Source organism: Desmodus rotundus, chromosome 3, assembly GCF_022682495.2.
Source record: "Desmodus rotundus isolate HL8 chromosome 3, HLdesRot8A.1, whole genome shotgun sequence".
In the NCBI taxonomy this organism is placed as follows: domain Eukaryota; kingdom Metazoa; phylum Chordata; class Mammalia; order Chiroptera; family Phyllostomidae; genus Desmodus; species Desmodus rotundus.
This window is the reverse complement of record NC_071389.1, coordinates 66524941-66533994: the sequence shown is the minus strand read 5'-3', so window position 1 is coordinate 66533994 and position 9054 is coordinate 66524941.

Below are 9054 nucleotides of genomic sequence, written 5' to 3'. Positions count from 1 at the left end.
GAGGGAAGGCTGAAGCTATGGTAAATTCTCACATGTCATCATTTTGCCTAAGATTTGAGCCCCTTCAATTGGGCTGGACCTAAGAAAATTGGGTAGCTGCAAAAACAGCCTGCTCCTCAGACTTAGAAAAATTAGTGTTCACACTAAAGATTATATTCATAGGAAATATGTCATGAGTGGCGAATTTTAAGAGGCTATTTCTATGTATGTTGAATCATTGAATTTAGTTGAGTAGAACCTAGACATCATTTGGTCCCAGGTACCCCAAACCACCTCTCATTTCCGGAAACATGGGAATTTTTGAGAGTATGGCTGGGGGTTGTGGGTAGTAACAGCGTGTCCACCACTGAGAATCCTGGCAAACCATTGACAAGGAGGAGTAGTGGCAAGTAGGACAGTGATAGTGGATGTGCAGGGCTACCTCTTAAGGGTTCGAGACCTATAGATATTGCCCAACATGCTAGTCAGCAACACCCCTAGTTTACTGCAACAGTCAGGAGAGGGAGGTTAAGGGACTAAGTGAAATCACAAGCAAGTTAAAGGCAGAGTCAAAACTGGAATTCAAGTGTCTTGATACTCAGCCTGAGGTGTTTTCTATGAGAGTGTCCTCCACCTCATATTCTCTCATACCTACCTGCCTGTCTTACCATTCTTCCCTCTATCTGCCCCTCGTCTTTCTATAGCCATCTAATCATCTAGTTATGTAATCTCCCTTCATCCATCCATGCACATACATGAGCCTCTGTGAAGATATGAGAAGGCATCTATTTCCCTTTCTAGAGTTAATGGAAGAAAGGGAGTCGAAAACAGGGGAGCTATTGATTTTTGTCGGTTTGTTTTGGCTCCTACCTGAGTAAAGAAAAAGATTTTCATCTATAACACAGCATTATAACAATAGCAAGACCTATGAATTTTTCCAATAGATAATTCCAGGCTGATGACAATGTATTTGAAAAACAGCCTAGCGTGCTGTAATATTAAAACAGTAGGCCACTATGGCTACAATATACCAGCTATTGATAATGAGATTACAAACTCCTGGCTCGTAGTATTCTCTCTTTGGTGTCTGTCCCAGCACTCAATTTTGTAGCTGGGGAACACCCACTGCTAACATAAGGGGAGAGTTTTACTTAGTGTGAGCAAGTCTTCTGCTTACCCTTGGTGTAAAAATTCTTGCGGTTTTGTAGGTATCAGTCATGTCGCATCGTCTTATATCACCTTAGGAAACAAACCCTGAAAATAACTTGTTCAACGTTAGAAAATCATGTCCCTATTTACATAGCTGAATCTAATCATGGTATTTATGCATATGGTTTGTTTATTGTATTGAAAGAGATATTCTCTTCTGCCAAGCCTTAGGGGAACAGTAATCAAATTCATTAATTACTGAACATATGGCTGACATCTGAAATACTTTGTCTGAATTTGAGGGCTGAATTTTAACAGGCACAATGACAGGGTATATTCATAGGGTGACCCGATTAATAATAATAATAAAATAAAATAGTAATAAAATATAAAATAAAGATAAAAGTAAAGAAAATATAAGAAAGTAATTTCTGGAGTATTATGCTAGGTATGTCACATGGGTTGTTACTTTTAACCTTCACAATCATTTAGTTTTGTCCCATAGTGAAGTCACATAACAAGCCCTGATGCCAGAAAGTGAACTCTCACCCACTCGCTGTGTGGCGAGGACCGTGGGAACCGTCTTAGGTGAGAAACTGTGGAAGAACTGCCAGCGCCTGTGCTGCTGAAGGAAAGAACAGGCTCTAGTGGAGACGAGCTACTGGATGGAAATTTATTCTCAATAAAGAAAAGATTCTCCCATCCTTAGAACTGAGCATTCAAACGAGAGGTGAAAGACCCTTGTGTAATGAGTAGGTAAAAGATTTCAACTCTAAGACATGTTGAGTCTATTATGTAAATAAAACAGAATAACCAAATTTCTTTCATTTCTATTCATTATTAGAAAATAATAAGTTTCTACTATTATCATAGGTCTTGCTATTGTTATGATGCTGTGTGATAGATTAAAATCTTTTTCTTTACTCAGGTAGGAGCCAAAACACACCAACAAAAGTGAAAGTCTCCAAAAATTAAAAATAATAAAATAAAAGTCTTGAAATTCCTATGATTTTTCTTAAAAGTTGACTCCAGAGTAAATGCCAGGTGTAGGTCCACCTTCTCAAAATGTGTTCACTATATTTTTTGTTATTTGGTCTTTGGAACTATGTAATCCTTAGGTCTGAGATTCAGAATGTTGCTTCCTGTTGAATTAGTTCATTTAATTCTTACTGTTGTAAATGAACTAATATATGTAGAAAGCTTTGTAATGGTTGCATACCATGCAGATATGAGGGATCAATGAACAGAAATAAAATGTATTTTTAGTTCCCTTAATTTTTTTTCTGTATAGTGATACCAGTCACTCTTTAAAGCTACTGAACCAACCAAATATCTATATGGTAAATACAGTCATATAAATATATCTAAGGCTTATATATTTTTATTGGCTCAGCCAGTTGTATTTACATTACAACTGGCACCTATGAGCATCATCTATGCACTAGGTCTATAGAAATTGTCATTATATGATTCTGCTGTTTAGACTACCATAAAAATAAATAAGTGGAATTTAGCAAAATTATGCTGATAGAGATATGGTGTTAACAAAAATGAATGGAATAACATCTTTCAAAGGTGTGAGGCTGGATTTACTGACTTCCTTATTGTTTATATAAGCACCAGTAGTTACATGAATTCATGTGCTCTACAAAATCTGCATACATCTCCACACTGGCACATCGTGAAACAATTAGCATACTGGTACAAATCCTGAACTAAGGTTTTGTGTATTCACATTTTTGCATTGCTTTACTTTCATCCATGGCTAAACTTGTGAGCAAGAGAAAATCTTTGCAAATAAAGTTTTGTAGCACAGAAGTTCTACACTAAACAACACCCTTGGTTGAGCCTTTGACTGAGATGGGCTATGACGTCAATGAAGGAGAAAGAAGCCATGGTCCTTAGAGGGTGAAACACTTGATTCCAATTTAGTCAGTAAGATGAGCTTGGAGAACAACTAAACTCTACTATTAGAAAGTTATTTTTATCTCACATGTGCACTCCCCCTTCAAACTCTGTGACCCAGGCAAAATGAATGTCTTTCATCCTTTGATTCTGCTATGACTTTCTTATCCCTGACTTCAGTCCTGCCTTTCCTGCTGCCTGAAACACTCTTCCCTCTCCCTCTTTCTCTATATCTTTTCCTCTAGCCAGTTTCTGTGCCATCTATGCCTTAGACATACCTTTCTCCAGGAAGCCTTCCCTGACCCCGACCCTTCATACCATCCCCAGGCTGGGTTAGATGTCTCTCCTCGTGTTTCCTTGGTCTTCTGCACTATCACAGCTATTACATTTAACAATTCCCTTTGAATTTATTTACTTTCTTCTCTCTTTTCTCTGGTCTACATTTAGAACCTTTCTTTCATTGTTCATGATTGTATCTTCAAGGGATACAACAGGGTCTGGCACATTTGTGACATGAATATATAAGCTTCAATAATTTTTTTCTAATGTGAAAACAGAATTCCATTAAATTAATGACTTATCAAACAAATCCACAAACAAATGTTGGAGAGGATGCGGAGAAAAGGGAACCCTAGTGCACTGTTGGTGGGAATGCAATCTGGAGAGGCCACTGTGGAAAACAGTATGGAATTTCCTCAGAAAACTAAAAATGGAACTGCCCTTTGACCCAGCAATTCTGCTGCTGGGATTATACCCTAAGAACCCTGAAACACCAATCCAAAAGAACCTGTGCACCCCAATGTTCATAGCAGCACAATTTACAATAGCCAAGTACTGGAAGCAACCTAAGTGCCCATCAGCAAATGAGTGGATCAAAAAAGTATGGTATATTTACACAATGGAATTCTACACAGCAGAGAGAAAGAAGGAGCTTATACCCTTTGCAACAGCATGGATGGAACTGGAGAGCATTATGCTAAGTGAAATAAGCCAGGCTGTGAGGGACAAATACCATATGATCTCACCTTTAACTGGAACATAAGCAATAGAGGAAAAAAGCAAACAAAATATAACCAGAGACATTGAAGTTAAGAACAATCTAACAATAGCCAGGGGGGAGTGGGGTGGGGACAGTGGGAAGAGGGGATTACAGGAACTACTATAAAGGACACATGGACAAAATCAAGGGGGAGGGTGGAGGTGGGAGAGGGAGGGGGGTTCAGCTGGGGTTTGGTGGAGGGATGGGGAGAAAAGGCATACAACTGTAATTGAATAACAATAAAAGTTTTTAAAAAAATTAATGACTTATCCAAGACCTCAGGAAGTTAGTGTGGTTCTCCCAAATCAGGTTGTGTATGGGTCATTTCAACATTCCTATTTCCCTTTTTACCCTAAGAGAACCACATACACCATGCTGGAATTGTTGCCATTTCTGAATGGAGAGAGAAACACCATTGAGGTTTAACTGTGTGACTAAATAAAGTGTGTGATGATGGTTGATGAGTTGTACTTTGTGTAATCGAAGGCATTTCCTAGACATTTGTATTTGGGTTGACCAGTAGGATAGAATTCACTAAAAACTAAGCTAGAAAGTACTCCGTGAGTAAGTAGGTAGGTGAGAAAAGTAAGGCTACCTTCCAGGGTCAGGAGTGAAAGAGATGGCTATGTCTTTAAGTGACAGTGCTGGTAGTTAATAAATGCAGGTCTCAAGCCTTAGAATGTGGGACATGGAAAGGGCAGACCATAAAAGTCTTTTGTGCAGTGTGAAAAAAATAATAGTTAAATGACTGAAAATGATATATGGAATGCATCTACAAAATTTATCCTTTGATTTATTTTTTCCTTTGATTTATCTATTAAAGTGCTTTCTTTGTTTTTTTTAGATATGGATTTAACATTTGCTATTATTTTTAACCACCGTAAAAATAACCATAAAAATATAAACCAACTTCAGAATTCTATACCCTCTTGCCTAGAAAACTGCTGTAACAGTAGTGAAGTAAAATTGTCATTTCTTTTCTCCAAAATCACAAAACTTCCATACATGGGAGAAGAAGTACTGTAATTTTAGCAACTATAACTTGGATTGAAACCAACACCAATATGTGTGTGTAGGTGTATTCCAATAGTCACTAACCCATCTATGAAATATCTAAGTCTCTCTTACAAATCCCTTCTTGGGACAATTTGTAATGTAGTAAATAGAGAAAAACATCAACATCTATATTTGCAATTTCTCATTATAATTTGCTCCAAGTATATGAAGCTTCATTCTATCTGCACACTATAATAAAAAACAAAAGTCTCCAACTATAGGCAGATGCAAAGGGGCTAAATTAAAGTATCTCTTCATCTGTCATTCCACATGCTGAAGAATAACCAACAGCTGATCATTCATCTGCCACTTTCTTTATGAGCAAAGTAAAAAGAGATAACTCACCTCTCAAATGAAGACATATTTTCTGAGAAATCAACAGTCATGCATTATACTGGTGTGTGTGTATATGAATAAGTGTCTTAGAATATATATCTATATTTCTACCTGTCTATGAAATTTCAAATACCATTCCCAACACCACCACATCCACTATTTACTTACATGTAAAGATTTGGGATAATAGTTCTTAAATATTAGCAGGTATAAAATTTGTGAGGATCTACAAACTTGATTGCTATCAAATAATTGATAATAATTTGTGAATTGGACTACCAGTCCACTACCATATATACTTACAATTTCAAGAAAGAGAAAAAGGAGGAGGGAGCCACAGTAGAAACAAATGGAGAAAGAAATACCTTCTTACACAGTGGAAACATGAGCATATGTTCATAACATACATGTGCAAATTTACAAGTGAGAGGCCTTCAAGATAATAATGGAATAGTGAAGTAAGTGCAAATGTATTGTAAACTAACCCTCCAGAAAAAGATAATTGTGTTATTGTATTAACGGGGGCACTTTAGTCCATTTTTCCCACTTAGAATGTCGGTTGTTCATATCAAGGGGCACCAAAATATTTACAGGGCATTTATTAACTTGAATTTTAATAAATTAAAAAAAATCAGTATTAAAAAATTGAAAGCTGACAAATTTGATTTAGCAGGATCCTGAACTTCAGGCAAACCCGTGTTGCTTGAACTCTGCCCGGAGGATTGCTGCTGCCAGGAGGCGCTACAGCCACAGTGGATGGTCTGTATGTGCCTGCACACCATGTCGGGCTTAGTGAGGGTGTTTCCCTCTTAGAAAATTGTATTGTTAAACGTGAGTGACAAAGCTTGAACAACCCTTTCAAACCCATAAAGATATGTGGAGGAGCTGAAGCACCCTTATAATAAAACCAGGGTTTCTAAACCAGAGAGAAGCTAGAAAGTATGTAGCATCTTGCCGAGTAATCAGATAAAAATGATTACACAACTTTCCAACAATAAATTTCTTCTGCGTTTGCTGAGTGAGCATGCAGGGAAGGACAGAAGCCCGTCTTCAGAACCATTCTTTTATCTATCAGAATTTTCTGTGGAGGCTTTAAAAGCATTTGTTTCCCCTTTCTCCCCTTAATGCTCTTTCTGAACAGATCTTGAGAAGCCCTTGAAATGGAGAACTTACACTTAAATCCACACTTAGCTGGGATCCATTTCTTGACAATGAAAAAAGGAGAAAAATCATCCCAAACTTCCTTGTCACTATCTAAGCAAATACCCTATCTATCATAAGAATTGTGGCTCCTGGGTAACAGATTAGGCACATCAATAAAACACAGTAACCACAGTTTGAGACAAATGCCCTAATATGTATAAGGTCAGAGGTTGACCAAGGTCACATGGAACCCAAAGCATATTTATCACTGGCCAAGCTTCAAACTCAGTTTTAAATTTTGTCAGACATGAAAAACTGCTACCAGATGGTGTCAAGATAATTTCTCTCTGTGTTAAAAACACACAGTTAGGTATAGTCAAGAGTAAAAATCAAATAATCGGTCCAACCATCAGTACACACCTGGCACCATTCCTCCTGCAAGTTAGGAGGTACATTATTACCATTTCTGTCTCTGTCCAACTAAGAAAACCCACACAACTACTACACAGTAGCTTACTAACACAGCTAGCAAATGATGATTTTCTAGAGCTATGGCTTATCACAAACCAATAGGAAGAGACAGCATGTTATTTCAAATTGTAATCCTATTTCCAACAGACAGAATTAGAGGTTCACTCCCAGCCACCCAACCTCCACCCTGTCCCCCCTCCAGCTAAATAACACTTAGTTTAGCCCCGGCCAGTTTGCTCAGTTGGTCAGAGCATAGTTCCATACATCGAATGTTGTGGGTTGGATTCCTGGTCAGGGCACATCCCTAGGTTTCAGGCAGGCCAGGACACATAAAGGAGGCAACCTATCGATGTTTCTCTCTCTCTCCCCCCATCAATAAACATATCCTCAGGTGAGAATTTCAAAGAGTTATTTTATATGGTGAGATTGTCAGTCCCTGCTGTATAAAAGAGCCCCCTCCCCAGATTATTACAAATTCCCATATCAGGTGGCTAAATTCCATTCTTTGGTTAATCTAAAAATTTAGTGAAAACATTTGGAAGCTCCTTAGATGTGAGAAACCATATGTGATTAGATCACAAAGTAAAAAGCAGAAGGCGTAAAGCAGCTTTAAGTAGGGTATAAAAACACCCAGATTGGTAAAATAAACTAGAAAAAATGTATCTATTAGAAAACACAAGGAAATATGTTATTACTATTTTGTAATATGTTTACTTTAAATGTTTTTAAAATATAAATTATTGCTATAAAATATAAATGATCATTTAATGATAAAAGTATTTGTTTAACTCTGGTCTGGTGTGGCATTTCACCGGGTGAAATGGGCGTCTGGGATCTAGAGTCACAAATTTTCTAGCTGTTAAGATGAAAATCTCATTCTGTTTTAAAGTGTGGGTCTGAGGGGGACAGATGAATCCTGGCAACGGTCGTGTGGAGATGTGGAATACCACAGTGCTGAAGGAAATGCTGTTTGAATCATCCTGGATACCCGGAATCTCTAAACAGGGTTCCTCTTCCCCCATGAGCGCTGCTCACTGCGCTGTCAGACTGAGAGCATCATGTAATTTTAATTACCAACCTTACTGCTGAGCAAAGTTTTCATGCTAGGACGTGGCCAAATTTTGGGACTTCTGGCATTTGGTTTCATTTCCTAGAAAATCATCACTTTGGATAGGGTTGTATTCCCCCCACACCTCAATGGAGCACAATAAAGATTTTATTCTATGCTCCAATAATTATTGGCAAGGACATGATGCCTCCCTCCCTCTGTCACCACACAGGAAAGAGCACATGAAGAGGACCCCAGAATGGGGAAGATGGGGTAAAGTGAGGTCATAACTGGCAGCAAGAAAACCAGCCAGTCTTTGAAAACAAAGATTGTAAATGTCTACTGTTTTTTAAACTTATTATTTTTGGCAGGGTTGCATATGTTCTCTGTGCTCATTCCACGAATCTGGCTGATTATTATTCCAATCACCAGAGGAAGAGAGAGTCACATTAATTTGTAGTAATTAATAGCACTGATGCATTTGACAGCGCATGTTAACAAGCCTCTTTGATTGTTTGGATCTCTAACTGCGGCCCTTCTTGTTTGCATCACCTCCAAGGAATTCATAATATCAAAGCTTAACGGTATCTGATACTTGTCAAAATGCAATTTATAAAAGTTTAATTCTTTTATTGATTTAGTTTGGTTTTGATGCCTGCAGAGTCAGCTCCCTTGACAGAACTTAGCGGATTCAAATGCTTGTCACCAGCTCGGCCTCCTTTTTGCAGGAAACAATTGCCATAGGCCAAGCCAACAGGCATGGTTTAATTGCCATTAATTAAAAGCATAAATCTCTTTTTTCTTCAGTTGCTCTGCTCTTAAAGGGGGCTGCACATATCTCTCTTTTCCTGTGTTTGTCAGAACACCTTCTGGCAAGCAAAGTTAACCCATTCCATCTTTCTAAGCACTTTCTGGGATAATCTTTTGA